Raw genomic sequence first — 18,257 nt, 5'->3', positions numbered from 1 at the left:
CACAGCACGGTGGTGTAGTGGTTAACACTGTCTCACAGCACGGTGGTGTAGTGGTTAACACTGTCTCACAGCACGGTGGTGTAGTGGTTAACACTGTCTCACAGCATGGTGGTGTAGTGGTTAACACTGTCTCACAGCACGGTGGTGTAGTGGTTAACACTGTCTCACAGCATGGTGGTGTAGTGGTTAACACTGTCTCCTCACAGCACGGTGGTGTAGTGGTTAACACTGTCTCACAGCACGGTGGTGTAGTGGTTAACACTGTCTCCTCACAGCACGGTGGTGTAGTGGTTAACACTGTCTCACAGCATGGTGGTGTAGTGGTTAACACTGTCTCACAGCATGGTGGTGTAGTGGTTAACACTGTCTCACAGCACGGTGGTGTAGTGGTTAACACTGTCTCACAGCATGGTGGTGTAGTGGTTAACACTGTCTCACAGCACGGTGGTGTAGTGGTTAACACTGTCTCACAGCACGGTGGTGTAGAGCGACTAGTGATGCCTCAGTTCGACTCAGAAGATCATTCAGTGAGCGACTAGTGATGGAAGGGACAGAGCAAGCTGTTCTACCAGTCTGTAGTAGCCAGCGTCCTCTTATTCTGCCGTTGTATGCTGGGGGGGCTACATCAACTCAAGGGACACCAACAAACTGAACAAGCTGGTGAGGAAGGCTAGCTCCGTGGTGGGAGTCGAGCTGCTCAGACTAGAGGTGATGGCAGAGAGGGGGATGAGAAGGAAGCTGGCTGCTATCCTGGAGAATCCCTCCCACCCCCTCTATGAGGAATCTGACTGGAAAATATTCTGATATCGATATATCGGACGATATATAATATATAAATGTATTTAACTATTTATAATAAATGTATATATATATATATATATATATATATATATATATATATATATATATATATATATATATATATATATATATATATATATATATATATAAATGTATATAAATCCAAATAAATTGGGGCAATGATACCTCAAATGTGGTTTGTTAAAACTTGGATTGAATTAGTGCGAATTATCTGGTATAAGAAAAAACAGACATCTACAGATAGTAAGTGTTGAAGGATAAAAGCCAGTGATAATAATATGCAGGACCTCTTTAGAGGTCTTTATTCGGCATGCAACAAACTGGGACATGCAATGGGAGCTGCACACACACACACACAGGATACACACACACACACAGGATACACACACACACACAGGATACACACACACACACAGGATACACACACACACACAGGATACACACACACACACAGGATACACACACACACATGCATTGTCTTTTTTCTCAGTCGCCGATGCGATTGAGCTCTGCGCTTAACCCATCCCGTCATCCTTCCCCCCCAAGGGCAGCCGGGAGCAGACAGGGCGTCGACGAGGTACCGCGCCCCAAGGACCATCCAAGTGCTCCTGCCCGTCTTCGTCAAGGACGCGACAGCGTCAGCGATCTGTTGTGCATGTTTTTCCATTGGGTTTATCCCATCGGGGGGGAAACCCTTGCGAGCACGGAGGGGGGAGAACATGGTCTTGATCACTGGTCTTCATCCTGTAACACTATCTGTAGATATCACTGGTCTTCATCCTGTAACACTATCTGTAGATATCACTGGTCTTCATCCTGTAACACTATCTGTAGATATCACTGGTCTTCATCCTGTAACACTATCTGTAGATATCACTGGTCTTCATCCTGTAACACTATCTGTAGATATCACTGGTCTTCATCCTTCAACACTATCTGTAGATATCACTGGTCTTCATCCTGTAACACTTACTATCTGTAGATATCACTGGTCTTCATCTTGCAACACTATCTGTAGATATCACTGGTCTTCATCCTTCAACACTATCTGTAGATATCACTGGTCTTCATCTTGCAACACTTACTATCTGTAGATATCACTGGTCTTCATCCTGTAACACTATCTGTAGATATCACTGGTCTTCATCCTGTAACACTATCTGTAGATATCACTGGTCTTCATCCTGTAACACTATCTGTAGATATCACTGGTCTTCATCCTTCAACACTATCTGTAGATATCACTGGTCTTCATCCTTCAACACTATCTGTAGATATCACTGGTCTTCATCCTTCAACACTATCTGTAGATATCACTGGTCTTCATCCTTCAACACTATCTGTAGATATCACTGGTCTTCATCCTTCAACACTTACTATCTGTAGATATCACTGGTCTTCATCCTTCAACACTATCTGTAGATATCACTGGTCTTCATCCTGTAACACTATCTGTAGATATCACTGGTCTTCATCCTTCAACACTATCTGTAGATATCACTGGTCTTCATCCTTCAACACTATCTGTAGATATCACTGGTCTTCATCCTTCAACACTATCTGTAGATATCACTGGTCTTCATCTTGCAACACTTACTATCTGTAGCTCACAGCTAGAAGGTTGTGGGTTCGATTTCCACTTGGGGACCAGGTTTCCGTGTTGCCAGGTACCCAGGTGGGGTATCTCCCGGGCCTTTCTGTGTGGAGTTTGCATGTTCTCCCCCCTCCGTGCTCGCAAGGGTTCCCCCCCCGATGGGATAAACCCAATGGAAAAACATGCACAACAGATCGCTGACTGCTCTACCTCCCGAGCCACTGTCGCCCACTTTGTATTTACTTTATTAAATTGAGGGACATTGTTCTAAGTTAAAAGTTGTGTAATGTAATTAGGTACAATCATTATTGATACAGGGTATTGAGCAACACTCTGACGGGGAGTGGCAGGAGTGGCAGGCCTCCTACCCAGGCTCGGTGATGACGTGATGAGGTGTGCAGGATGACCCAGGTAGACAGCGTGGTGATGAGGAGACAGGAAGCTGCCCATATAAGGGTGTGGAGACCTGCTGCCAGACAGGAGAGAGAAAGAGAGGCCATGGCTGTGGTTGTAACAGTCTGGCTAGATGTGGTGGTGGAGGCACGTCAGCCCAACGCAGAGGTCCTCTGGGATCGTGTGGGAACAGGCCGCGTATACAGGAGTGCAGGTCATTAAGCACCTCCTGTCTGATGCATTGGGGAATCACAATCCTCTGACCACGCAGCAGTAGCTCACCAGCCAGTGTGAGGTTCTCTCCTTCTGGCCAGTATGTCCCCAACTCCGGTGGGAGGTCATGCTTCTCAGGCCAATCTGTCTTACGGTATCTGATGAGCTTTGCACAGACAGGGTCAACACCCTGTTTCTCCTGTATGCTCCTCAGCCTAGCTTCCGTGGCTGGGAGGCTTTGCACAACTGCATCCACGAACACTTTGACTTCTGTTTCCCTGTCCATTTCTTCTTGTGTGAACGTGTGCTTGACAGGAGCTCTCGATAATGTGTCTGCTGTTATCAAGCGCTTACCGGGCACATGTACAATCTCGTATGTGAATCTCATCAGTCTCAGCCGAAACCTCAGAACCCTGGGTGGGAGCTCATCTAGTGCTTTGTTACTCAGCAATGGCACTAGTGGCTTATGATCAGTTTCCAGCCTGAATCTGACCCCCAGAAGGTAGGATGACAACCGCTCACATGCCCATGTGGCTGCCAACGCCTCCTTCTCTATCTGGGCATAATTCTTCTCTGGGCTTGACAGGCTCCTAGAGATGAACACGACCGGCTTCCATATCACATCTGTCTGTTGCTGCGTCAGAACGCCTCCGATACCGTAGGACGAGGCATCGGCCGATACGCACGTCTCTGCTGTAGGTGAGTACGGGGCTAACACCCGCGGGGAAATTAACTCTGCTTTCAGTCTCTGAAAAGCTCCTTTTTGTGGGGCCTCCCAGACCCATTCATTCTTCCCGCACAACAGGTCTTTGATTGAGCGAGTGTACGAGGCCAGATGAGGTAAGAACTTGCCTATATATTGGGCCATCCCCATCAGTCTTTTCACTCCTTCGACGTCGGTAGGCTCAGGCATCTCCAAGATTGCTCTGACCTTAGCTGGATCCGGGGCCACCCCGTCTGCTGTGATACGGTGACCCAGAAACATTATGCTGTTCAGTGTCAGGCCTTCTGCCTGCAGTGTCTTTAGGACCCTGTGCAATCTCTCATTATGCTCCTGTATGTCCTTTCCATACACCAGTATGTCGTCAGCATGACACTGGACACCTGTGCAGCCTTCTATCATCTGTGACATACAGCGTTGAAAATGCTCTGGGGCCGATGAAATCCCAAACGGGAGGCGATTGAATGCATACCGCCCGAACGGGGTGATGAAGGTTGTGAGTAGCTTGCTTTCCTCTGACAGCGGGATTTGCCAGAAGCCAGCAGTAGCATCCAACTTTGTGAATATCTTCGCCCCTTCAAGCATGGCAAGTGTCTCATCCACCGCTGGGAGGATGAGTCTCTCTCTTCTGACATATTTGTTCAAAGGTGTCATATCTACACACAGCCGTATTTTCCCTTTAGTCGGCTTGGGAACCACGACTATGCCTGCGCACCACGGTGTGGGTCGTGTCACTTTGGAAATCACCCCCATCTTCTCCATGCACCCAGTTCTGCTCTCACTGTCTGTCGCAGGGGCAAGGGCACACGACGTGGAGTCGACAGGGCGTATGGGACAGCATCGGGCTCTAGCTCAATTTTGTAGGGCTCCTTTAGCTTCCCTAAGCCTGAGAATACTTTTGGGTATTGAACCTTGACATCCTCTTGCTGGGCTGCGACTGTGTGCAGCCGCCTTATGAGTCCAAGCGCCTCTATTGCAGGAAGGCCTAGGAGGGGCCTGGTTAGTTCTTCCACAACATAGATTATTTGTGCTGTTGTTCTCTTTCTAATGGTTAGCTCACCACTGAAGCAGCCTTTTGTATTTAACTTGTATTTTCCTGGTCCATACAGTACTTTTTGTGGTGGCTGTAGATTCCCATGTTTTTCAACTGAGTGCGTGCTGCTCGGCACCGCTGTGACCTGGGCCCCTGTATCCAGCTTAAATATGGCCTCCTGTCCATTCAGCCATTCATCTTCAGGTCCCTCTAGGTTCACTACGTTCAGGAACGCAAAGTCCTCCTCTTCATCTTGAGAAGTCTCTGCGTGTGCCAGTGTGATGTCATGGACCCCTTTTCCTGTTCTGTATGTCTTTGCAAAGTTTTATGACACACTCTACACTCAGCATCCCGGGCAGGGCATTCTTTCCACATATGTCTTTTTACATTTCCACATCTGCCACATCCAGGAGACTGTGTGTCAGTTCTGTATTGTTGTGCTTTCTGCCATCTTTTTTGTATGGCCTCTACATGAGGCCTGCTGCTCAGTGCCTCTTAAGACGGGCTGTTGTTTCTTTACACTCTGCAACCCCCTCACCCCCTTGTTGTTGTTATTGTTATTATTATTATTATTATTATTATTATTATTATTATTATTATTATTATTATTATTATTATTATTATTATTATTATTATTATTATTATTATTATTATTATTATTATTATTATTATTATTATTATTGTTATTATTATTATTATTATTATTATTATTATTATTATTATTATTATTATTATTATTATTATTATTATTATTATTATTATTATTATTATTATTATTATTATTATTATTATTATTATTATTATTATTATTATTATTATTATTATTATTATTATTATTATTATTATTATTATTATTATTATTATTATTATTATTATTATTATTATTATTATTATTATTATTATTATTATTATTATTATTATTATTATTATTATTATTATTATTATTATTATTATTATTATTATTATTTTTGTCTTAGTTTGTCTTGTCATGTATGATTTGTCTTGCTTGTGAAAAATATAAACTTTAAATATGAAAAAAAAAGTGCTATATATAGCCTGCGTCGAATTTGAAATAAAGGCATTTAAATAATAAATACATTTAATAAATTTAAATTTCTCACCTACGTGTCCCGCATTGTCTTGCAAAAGCAGTGCTGCTGTCCTGCGACTGAACCATTTTGACCTGGTCACCCTAGGTCCAGGGCCCTTTTCATTCTCGCATGAGGAAGGATAATAATGATGATCTAGCGTTGATTTCAGGAAGATTGTTATCGCGTCTTTTCCTGGAATTACTTAGAAGCACCCAAACTATATTCATATTCAAAGAGGTATAAAACGGAAATGTGCCGATGAAAAAACAATCTGTTTCATGGATGTTGACTGGAAGCAATTCACTGACAATCGACGGGTGTATTAGACCCATAGCTATAATATAAGATATATTTTAAGCACTCGCAAGTGAACAAAGTGCCCCATTGACTTACAGCGCTGGCGTAATAGCTCCCTCTAGCGCATTAAGCGATGGTGCAGAATGAGTTAACGTGTGTTGTCGAGCCTTGATTTGATTTTGATTTGATTAGCTCATTCTGCTTTATCTGCCTCTCTCTCTCTCTTATTCTACTTTTTCTCTTATTCTGCTCTTTTTCCGGATATTCTCTTTTCCCTACTATTCTTCTTCTCTCTACTTATCGCTCCTCTTTTTCCCATCTTCCACTGCCTTGCTTCGACTCTGAAGCATCATTTGGGAATTGCTCCATGGACCACCCCAGCCGTAATTATGTCATTAATTATGTATTATATTTTGACCTTTCAATGAATACAAGACATATATTTTAACTCTCCTTCTGTGTCTAATGGCTCGTATTATTCTGTTCTTTAACCCTGAGTCAATGGACCAGCTGAGGTGTATCAAAGACAATCACCCACAGGTCAACATGTATCCATTGTGTTATCTCATTCTGCCTTACATTCACAGCCAGGAGAAATCATGTACTCTCGACTTTGCATTGGAAATACTTGGATCACAAATGATAATATCCGACTGTGAACAGAAATGTGTCCAGACTTGCCTCCTGTCACCAACGGAGGAGTGTACTACTTCAGGTCAACATGAGGTCGAGCGAGGGCGCGTTGTGGTCAGAAGGAATAGAGCTAGGTCGCGTGGCCAGCAGAGGAGGAGTGTACTACTTCAGGTCAACATGGGGTCGAGCGAGGGCGCGTTGTTGTCAGAAGGAACAGAGCTAGCTCGCGTGGCCAGCAGCAGGAGTGCACTACTTCAGGTCAACATGAGGCCGAGCGAGGGCGCGTTGTTGTCAGAAGGAACAGAGCTATAGCTCGCGTGGCCAGCAGCAGGAGTGTACTACTTCAGGTCAACATGAGGCCGAGCGAGGGCGCGTTGTTGTCAGAAGGAACAGAGCTAGGTCGCGTGGCCAGCAGCAGGAGTGCACTACTTCAGGTCAACATGAGGCCGAGCGAGGGCGCGTTGTTGTCAGAAGGAACAGAGCTATAGCTCGCGTGGCCAGCAGCAGGAGTGCACTACTTCAGGTCAACATGAGGCCGAGCGAGGGCGCGTTGTTGTCAGAAGGAACAGAGCTAGGTCGCGTGGCCAGCAGCAGGACCGTGCGTTTAGAGGGCACCTGCTCGCTGCACACAGACTCCTGTGTTAACGCCACGAGGAGCGTGTCGCCGGAGGGCCAGGTGTGTCGTCTGAGGTCACCTGCTCGCTGAACACAGACTCCTGTGTTAACGCCACGAGGAGCGTGTCGCCGGAGGGCCAGGTGTGTCGTCTGAGGTCAGACAACACGGCGCAGCGTTAAGGGGAGAGCCTCAGCTGCCACCGCCAGATTCACACTACGTTCCTGCAAGAAGGCTTTGATTGGACTTTCAACCTGCATCCCGTCACCACCGTGTCTGGGAGCGACTCGTCAGAATAATCAGAGGCGTCTTGGCTTTCTGACTTTATCACCGTCCCGTGCAAAGTGGAGAGACCCGTTCTCAATGACCGCCGCCCTGTGACCCAGATTTCTGATTCGATTCGATTCGATTGTACTTTATCGTCATTATATTTGCATACAACGAGATTTGGGACGCAAGCTTAAGGTGCAGTGATACAATCACAAGTAATAAAAGAGAAACATAAAATCCTATACAGAAACGTTAAATGCTATACAATAAGACAATGTTACAGTTCTGTACAATATACAAAATAACAAAAACAATATACAGAATAGCAACAATACACAAATAACCATCACAGTGTCAGACGGTAGTGGGTGGGTGTTGCACATCAGGATGTTGCACAGGGGGATAGAGGTGAGTTATTAGTGCATCATGTTAGAGTTCAGGATGTTGCACAGTGTGGGAGGAGGGGGAAGGTGAATTATTGGTGCATGTTAGAGTTCACGGTGGTGACGGCTCTGGGGAAGAAACGGTCTCTGAGCCTGTTGGTTCTGGCTCTGATGCACCTGTAACGCCGGCCCGATGGCAACAGGTCCAACAGGTGGAGGCCAGGGTGTGAGCTGTGCTTAGTAATGTGTTTTGCTCTGTTGAGGCAGCGGGAGTTGTATAAGTCCTTCAGGGAGGAGAGGGCGCAGCCGATGATTCTCTGTGCCGACTTTATGACCCTCTGAATGGCCTTTCTGCCCGCCTCAGTGCAGCTGGCGCACCACACTGTTATGCTGACGAACAACTAGGTGTAGAGATGAGGAACAAGTCAGCGAGGTCATTGCTGCTTTTTTATATATCGCTTTTTATCCAAAGAGCTTTACAATTTTACCCATTCGCTCACACATTCACTGTCGTCATTGTGGCGTCGCGGGCTGGGCAGGTCAAGGTAAAACCACTGTGACTAACAGTAACAGTGTGTGTGTGTGTGTGTGTGTGTGTGTGTGTGTGTGTGTGTGTGTGTGTGTGTGTGTGTGTGTGTGTGTGTGTGTGTGTGAGTGTGTGTGCTGTATTAAAGTTACAGAACATAACATTGCCTTTGATTGATGACATCCACGTTAGCTCTGTCTCGCACGTAACCTCGCAAAAGTTCACCCCGACATGCTGTTGGAAACACTGAGTGATGAAGATGGCGACGCTGTGATGTATCCTCTCTAGCGAACATAACTCTGTCACGTTGACAAATGGTTTTGTTATACACAGCGTGGATGTGTACTCACTATACAGTACTGTGCCGCTAAATTGGTGTCTAGTGAGGTTGTTAAAATCTATGTTTGTCTCAGGAGCAAAGCAGTGGTTGGAAAAATGTCCATCATTTACCTTTATTTTTTCCTGCCATGTATTTGGCTGTAATATAACAGAACGTGGTTATTTGCTGGCGGGGTGGCCTCGCCCCAGTTACTCAGGACGCGTGTATCACCTCCGCAACGGATTTAGTCGGATTTCGGTTTCCGGGTTGGCCTGATTGGCCGCGACGGCCACGTGACCCACGCCGCTATACGCGCCCCTCTCTGCCTTGACGCGCGCGCCACGCGGACTTCACTGCCGCTTTCCCACTTCAACGCCAGAGCAATATTGTCGCGCCATCTTCTGAGTGCAGACGCGCTGCTGTTTAATCACTTTTCCCACTTCAATGACAGAGCAGCTGTTTAATCACTTTTCCCACTTCAATGACAGAGCTGCTGTTTAATCACTTTTCCCACTTCAATGACAGAGCAGCTGTTTAATCACTTTTCCCACTTCAATGACAGAGCTGCTGTTTAATCACTTTTCCCACTTCAATGACAGAGCTGCTGTTTAATCACTTTTCCCACTTCAATGACAGAGCTGCTGTTTAATCACTTTTCCCACTTCAATGACAGAGCTGCTGTTTAATCACTTTTCCCACTTCAATGACAGAGCAGCTGTTTAATGCTCACTTTTCCCACTTCAATGACAGAGCTGCTGTTTAATAATATTGTGGCGTTGTGGAAAGCAGGATGAGAGAGCGTAGATTTCAGTGTGTATCATTTAATCATTTATCATTTAACATTTGACAGGCATACATTGTTGTCATACAGAAGTACAGAATACTTTTATCCAAAATGCTTCTTACTGTTACTGTTAGAGACTGTGCTAGACAAGATAAGTATGAAATAAAATAGTATAGAAGTAAAAATAGAGGTCACGCTGTTAAGTATAGACATATGTACAATGTTCGATGAAGAATAGAAGTAACTGAGTTACCATATAATATACAATATACTATGCAGTGTACTAATATACAATACGGCTCACTTTTCCCACTTCAATGACAGAGCTGCTGTTTAATAATATTGTCGCAATATTATATTATTACAATATTATTAAACAGCAGCTCTGTCATTGAAGTGGGTGCCACAGCAGGGGGCAGGGGGCGGGCCACGGCGTGTCACGTGGCCGTCGCGGCCAATCAGGCGAACCCGGAAACCGAAATCCGACTAATTCCGTTGCGGAAGTGATACACGCACTCAGGACGCTCAAGGAGAAGTGATACACGCACTCAGGACGCTCAAGGAGAAGTGATACACGCACTCAGGACGCTCAAGGAGAAGTGATACACACACTCAGGACGCTCAAGGAGAAGTGATCCACGCACTCAGGACGCTCAAGGAGAAGTGATACACACACTCAGGACGCTCAAGGAGAAGTGATACACGCACTCAGGACGCTCAAGGAGAAGTGATACACGCACTCAGGACGCTCAAGGAGAAGTGATCCACGCACTCAGGACGCTCAAGGAGAAGTGATCCACGCACTCAGGACGCTCAAGGAGAAGTGATACACGCACTCAGGACGCTCAAGGAGAAGTGATACACGCACTCAGGACGCTCAAGGAGGAAGTGATACACGCACTCAGGACGCTCAAGGAGGAAGTGATACACGCACTCAGGACGCTCAAGTGATACACGCACTCAGGACGCTCAAGTGATACACGCACTCAGGACGCTCAAGTGATACACGCACTCAGGACGCTCAAGTGATACACGCACTCAGGACGCTCAAGTGATACACGCACTCAGGACGCTCAAGTGATACACGCACTCAGGACGCTCAAGTGATACACGCACTCAGGACGCTCAAGTGATACACGCACTCAGGACGCTCAAGTGATACACGCACTCAGGACGCTCAAGTGATACACGCACTCAGGACGCTCAAGTGATACACGCACTCAGGACGCTCAAGTGATACACGCACTCAGGACGCTCAAGTGATACACGCACTCAGGACGCTCAAGGAGAAGTGATACACGCACTCAGGACGCTCAAGGAGAATTCTTCTTTACCTTTTTGTGAACGTCTAGAAAAAAAAAACAGTGTCTCAATCTGATTAAAAATGCCGGAGATATTTACATTATAAAAATGTAAATACTTACAGTAGATTTCATTCACGGTATTGGCTGCCCTGTCACGGGCGCCTGGTGGCACTAAATCCTGATTGAACTCTGCCATTGGAAAGGGGAGATTTGGCCTGATCCATAGATGTATGACTTGGCCATAATAAGGTAATTTAGAGGCCCTATATTCTATATTCATATTTCATGTGTGTCAGTACAAAATTCAGTACTGTATCTACAAAAAACCCTGTAAATGTCACGGCTGGTCAATGTTAGCATGGTGGTATTCACTGTCAAAGATGAAAGACATTTATAAAAATGTAACAGAGCAACGCTCTGTTTAATCTGCGCTACGTTTTCCCGCCCTTTTTCAAAAAAAAATAAATGAATAAAAAAAACACACACACACACATATGTAATGGAGGTACCGTGAGTATATCCACCGTCACGATGGACTTCATGTGTTGTGAAGTGACGTGTGGCACGTAGTGGTACTGCAGGTAAACTCACTCCCCTTAAAAGGCATCCAGACACGTCACCAAGAAGTGAACTCACCTCTTGGTATAGTGGTCTGCGATGTCGCCCGCGGTGTGGCAGACCGGGGTTCGACTCCCACTCAGGGCATGTCAAATAAGACCGGTTTCATATATATATTGATTATATAGAGCCTGTGCTTGTGACGATTGAGCCGATTGGTCGGTGGGTGGGACCGCTTGTGAGTCGACATGCCCGGCAGACAGTCGATGGTGGAACCCTGGGCTGTGTGGCGTGTCGCCAGAGGCAGCTGAGGACGCTCAAGGCCCCGTACGGCGTGGAGGCTATCTTGACTCTGGGTTCTCTTCAATACGTATAAGCCTTTCACCTTTTACTAAAGACTTCCGTAGAGACGAACACTTGTGAGTTCAACGTTTTGTAAAAAATACAAAGTTAAATCCAGGCCAAAACTAATTCTACAACCAATAATATTCCATGAGTCTCCCCAATAAAGTGAACGCTTTCTAATTCATATTAAGAAAACTGCCTCTACAACTCTCTTCCTACTAATCAAAGGAAAGCTGGTTCTGGTCCTGTTGTATAGGACACACATTTTCTGTCGCAACTTGGAGGCAAGGTTATCCACATGGAATTTAAATGTTCATTTATCAGCTTTCTGGAGGGTAATAAAGGAACGTTGTAAGTTCTCAATGGCCAATTGTAGAGTCAGCAATACAATACACAACAGTATCATCTGCGTACAGATGGGCTTGACAACCATTCAGTGAAGAAGACACAATATCATTCATATGAAGAGTGAAGAGGACAGGACATAAAATCGAACCCTGTGGCACACCGTTACCAATTATTTTGATAAAGAAATTGAAATGTTGATTGAGCATAACCCAACTTCACACACTGTTTACAAACTTGATTGGGAGGAGACAGGGGCAAAGTCGGTGTTACTCCGGGCATTAGAGGCAGTTGTCCGGAGGGAGGCTTACATAACTGGCACTCGGAGTGATTATCTGTGTTTGCTAAGGCCAGTGATGGGAATAAAGGCGTTATAAATAACGGCGTTACTAACGGCGTTCGTTTTTTCAGTAACGAGTAATCTAACGCAGTGTTTCTCAACTGGTGGGTCGCGACCCAAAAGTGGGTTGCGGGGGTCAAAACATTTCTTATTTTATTTATTTTTTTATATATATATTTTTTTGCACTACCCAACTTTGTGAAAGTGGCTTCTCAGCTCTGGTCCAGCTGAAGACAGAGCAGAGGAACAGATTGGACATTGAGCATGACCTCAGAGTTGCTTTGTCTACCATCACCCCAGACTTTGAGACTCTTGTCAGGAGCAAACAACATCCCCAGTTATCCCATTAGTTCCCTGGGATGTTAAGCTACGAAGTCTGCTAAGAAGGATATATTATTTATTATTAATATATTTCATTGGGGTTTTAGCCCTAGTTGCACTTTTGTTGCAACCCCAGTTATCCCATTAGTTCCCCCAAACTTAGGTCTGTTATGTTAAAGAAATCTGCTAAGAAGCATATTATTTATTATTATTCTATTTCATTGTGTTTTTAGCCCTAGTTGCACTTTTGTTGCAACCCCAGTTATCCCATTAGTTCCCCCAAACTTACTGTAGGTCTGTTATGTTAAGGCTTAAGTCACTAGGAGGTTGGCTAGTCGACTACGGCTCCTTTCGATCAATTAGTCGACTATCAGACTAATAGGGGTCAGCCCTACTGTCTATCTATCTACACGTGATGACCCTGGTGATGTGCTGCTCTCACTGTCTATCTCTCTACACGTGATAACCCTGGTGATGTGCTGCTCTCACTGTCTATCTCTCTACACGTGATAACCCTGGTGATGTGCTGCTCTCACTGTCTATCTCTCTACACGTGATAACCCTGGTGATGTGCTGCTCTCACTGTCTATCTCTCTACACGTGATAACCCTGGTGATGTGCTGCTCTCACTATCTATCTACACGTGATGACCCTGGTGATGTGCTGCTCTCACTGTCTATCTCTCTACACGTGATAACCCTGGTGATGTGCTGCTCTCACTGTCTATCTCTCTACACGTGATGACCCTGGTGATGTGCTGCTCTCACTGTCTATCTCTCTACACGTGATGACCCTGGTGATGTGCTGCTCTCACTGTCTATCTCTCTACACGTGATGACCCTGGTGATGTGCTGCTCTCACTGTCTATCTCTCTACACGTGATAACCCTGGTGATGTGCTGCTCTCACTATCTATCTACACGTGATAACCCTGGTGATGTGCTGCTCTCACTGTCTATCTCTCTACACGTGATAACCCTGGTGATGTGCTGCTCTCACTGTCTATCTCTCTACACTTGATAACCCTGGTGATATGCTGCTCTCACTGTCTATCTCTCTACACGTGATAACCCTGGTGATGTGCTGCTCTCACTGTCTATCTCTCTACACGTTGAGTTGTGGTGGCCATTATGCCACTTTGAGTAGCATATAGGGGGGGTTGGGTTCTGGGCGGAGTGAAGCCGGGTCAGGCTCTCCTGGGTGGTGCCCCTGGGTGTCGGGTTAGGGTTGGGTTCTGGGCGGAGTGAAGCCGGGTCAGGCTCTCCTGGGTGGTGCCCCTGGGTGTCGGGTTAGGGTTGGGTTCTGGGCGGAGTGAAGCCGGGTCAGGCTCTCCTGGGTGGTGCCCCTGGGTGTCGGGTCGGGTTGGGTTCTGGGCGGAGTGAAGCCGGGCCCCTGGGTGTCGGGTCACCACCCTCCTCTCTTCCCTCTTCTCAGTCCTCAGAGTAAACTGAGTAGCGTAGAGGATTGGGTTTCACCATTGAGCGTTTATCCTTATCATTAGGGCATATCTTTTGTTTTATTATACACACACACACACACACACATGGAATACACACACACATATATATATATATATATAATTATATATATATATATATATATTAGGGATGCTCGATATTGGCTTTTTTACCGATATTCCGATATTGTCCAACTCTTAATTTCCGATACCGATATCAACCGATATCAACCGATGCCGATATATGCAGGGTTTCCCCGTCCAAAAAACTGAATAACTTCAGGTAACTAATAATTTCACTGGATATATATATAACAAATATTGTTATTGTTTTTTATTTTTTTTAAACCGATACCGATATTTTCCGATATCACATTTTACTGCCGATATCGGCCGATAATATCGGTCGGCCGATAATATCGGACATCCCTAATATATATATACACTGCAGTCTCCTCCCTATCTATCTCCCCCCTACCTCTCTCTCACCCTCCCTCTCTCTCTCTCTCTCTCTCCCTCCCCCTCTCTCTCTCTCCCCCCCTACCTCTCTCTCTCCCTCCCCCCCCTCTCTCTCTGCAGTTAATCCAGCAGGCAGTGTAGCAGCAGTAATCTGTCACGCTCCGTCTCTCTCATTCATTACCGACACTCTAATCCAGCACACCTCCGATGTGATCAGCCTCCAATTAGAGAAGCATCAAGCCCCGAGGTGCGTTTAATTGCCTTGTCGGAGCCACTTCCAGGCCCCGTGTTCACTTCCTCCAACCCGCTTATTGCTAAAGAGAGAATCACTGAAAGAAATGTATTGTTTTCATGCATAGATCACTAGATGTATCAACCGTTAGAATAGAATAGAAGTACTTTATTGATCCAGAGGGACAGTCAGCACCACAGATCGCTCACAATAAACATTTAGGTAGTCACAAATAACAATACAAATACAGTCAGGGATATACATTATAAAATATACAGCTGCAAATATGTATGTGTCGACATAAAGGTAGACAGTCATAAGTCCAGGAGATATGCCAGAGTTAGTACTGTAATTCTGTTGAATACGAGTTTCACATGTGTTAACATTATATTTTGACACATTGCAATGGTATTGCTTATCTCTCTATTCGTAGAGCGTGCCCAGCATGTATAAATAATGGCAATGCATGTATGTGTTCAATGCTTATATGAGCAGTTAGGGGGTTAACTTCTTAAGCCCTAGCCATATTTTCAGAAAATACAAGTAAATGGAAGATTTCTCCACTTCTACAAGGTCCATGTTCATGTTCTTGGTATCTAGGGACATCTATGGACCTCAGTGAATGTATTCCCAGTGTCAGAAAGAGTGTGTCTGTTACTAGGCTTGCTTAAATTGTGATGAAACAAAGGAGAATATGAATTATGATTTCTCTTTGCATCTTTGACAGTGAATAACACCATGATAATAATGACCAGACATGAAGAACTGCCACTGGTCTCGTTCAGTACCTTCTTGAAATCTCAGACATATTGTGTCTGTTACTAGGGTTGAATAAATTGGAAAGGAGAATATTTTTTTGCTCCATCTTTGACAGTGAATAACACCATGCTAACATTGATCAAACATGAAATATTGCCACTGATCTCATTCAGCACCTTCTTGAGATCAAGTGTACAAATCTAAGCAAATGAATAAAGGGCAGATGATTTACAGGTTTTTTTGTAGATACAGTACTGATAACACACTACTCTTTCCCGAGCTATGGGGCTTCTAAGAAAACCATAGCCATTTATCTTGTCATGCATTATGACTACTCTACCCAGAAATCAATGTAACCCCCCCCCCCCCTCAACTTGACACCATTGACAACACTAACCCAACTCCCATTCTCGGGCAAACCTGTGAGATCTTATAACCAATTAGAGGATAAAGGAAAATAGTCAAGGTAGTATTTTTATTATCATGTAAAAAGGTTATATACACAACTAAAATGTACAAAATGCTAAATGCAAAAATGAGGTAAAGACCTGCTCAGATAAATCATACCATAAGAGTAAAAAAGAAAAAGGCTAAACTCAAAAAAAAGATCCACAACAAAAATTTACAAAATGAGGTAAAAGATGTAGTGCAAATGTTAAAGTGAATGTTTAAAGTGCAAACAGAGTTCACAGGTATGTTGACTCCAGTCACTGTCATCAAGAGTGTTCACCCTGGTCTTTTTGAAACGCTGCTTGAGAAGTCCAAAGCACCAATCTGGGGAAAACCTGCCTGCAATCAGCAAGTTTTGATTCAGAGTTCACAGGACTGTCAGAGTTAACAGAGTTCTACTCTCTGTTTACCGTTGTCTCTTAGCGCTGCCAGGATCCTGATGAGAGTCCGTAAACATGAGCACATAACCCCCATCCTCCACTCACTACACTGGCTCCCCGTCTCATCCCGGATCAATGACAAAATCCTGCTGCTCACCCATAACTGTATAAATGGACACGCACCCCTCTACCTTCAGGAACTCATCACTCCACAATCCTCCACCCGCACCCTCAGATCTGCAGGTAGCCTGCTCCTTCAGGTCCCCAGTACCAGGCTCTGCACCCTGGGGGACCCTCAGATCTGCAGGTAGCCTGCTCCTTCAGGTCCCCAGTACCCGGCTCTGCACCCTGGGTGACCCTCAGATCTGCAGGTAGCCTGCTCCTCCAGGTCCCCAGTACCCGGCTCTGCACCCTGGGGGACCCTCAGATCTGCAGGTAGCCTGCTCCTTCAGGTCCCCAGTACCCGGCTCTGCACCCTGGGGGACCCTCAGATCTGCAGGTAGCCTGCTCCTTCAGGTCCCCAGTACCAGGCTCTGCACCCTGGGGGACCCTCAGATCTGCAGGTAGCCTGCTCCTTCAGGTCCCCAGTACCAGGCTCTGCACCCTGGGGGACCCTCAGATCTGCAGGTAGCCTGCTCCTTCAGGTCCCCAGTACCAGGCTCTGCACCCTGGGGGACCCTCAGATCTGCAGGTAGCCTGCTCCTTCAGGTCCCCAGTACCCGGCTCTGCACCCTGGGGGACCCTCAGATCTGCAGGTAGCCTGCTCCTTCAGGTCCCCAGTACCAGGCTCTGCACCCTGGGGGACCCTCAGATCTGCAGGTAGCCTGCTCCTTCAGGTCCCCAGTACCAGGCTCTGCACCCTGGGGGACCCTCAGATCTGCAGGTAGCCTGCTCCTTCAGGTCCCCAGTACCCGGCTCTGCACCCTGGGGGACCCTCAGATCTGCAGGTAGCCTGCTCCTTCAGGTCCCCAGTACCAGGCTCTGCACCCTGGGGGACCCTCAGATCTGCAGGTAGCCTGCTCCTTCAGGTCCCCAGTACCAGGCTCTGCACCCTGGGGGACCCTCAGATCTGCAGGTAGCCTGCTCCTTCAGGTCCCCAGTACCCGGCTCTGCACCATGGGTGACCCAGCCTTCTGCACGGCTCCACCACGCCTGTGGAACAGCCTCCCCATCCAGCTGAGGCGCCACAGAGCCTGGACTCTTTTAAAGCAGGCCTGAAAACCTGTTTAACCTTTATTTGAACAGGTAGTCACTTGAGATCAATGATCTCTTTTTCGAGCAACTCCTGGCCAAAATGGCAGCAAAACAAAAACAAACAAACACGATACACAAAACACAGACTGAGACATAAAAGGCAAAGTGGGGCAAGGGGATACATTTGAGCTGCAGCAAACAAGATTGAATGGGATTCAATGGGATTGGGGGAGAGTAGAGGGTAAAAAGGTAGAAAGAGGATGGAAGTTGAGGCTTTGCAGGAGGTTGCTGGGGAGAGAAGGTTAAAAATATTAAATATAACACCACATTAAACAGTGAAGCATCGACATTCTCCCATATCATTCTTTAAAATGCCCTTAATTTGAACTTTAAAATCAGATATGGTAGTGAGGGCCTGCAGTT

The sequence above is a fragment of the Notolepis coatsorum genome (genome assembly GCF_963971535.1).
Source record: "Notolepis coatsorum genome assembly, chromosome: 2".
Lineage (NCBI taxonomy): Eukaryota > Metazoa > Chordata > Actinopteri > Aulopiformes > Paralepididae > Notolepis > Notolepis coatsorum.
This window is presented reverse-complemented; position numbering follows the sequence as displayed.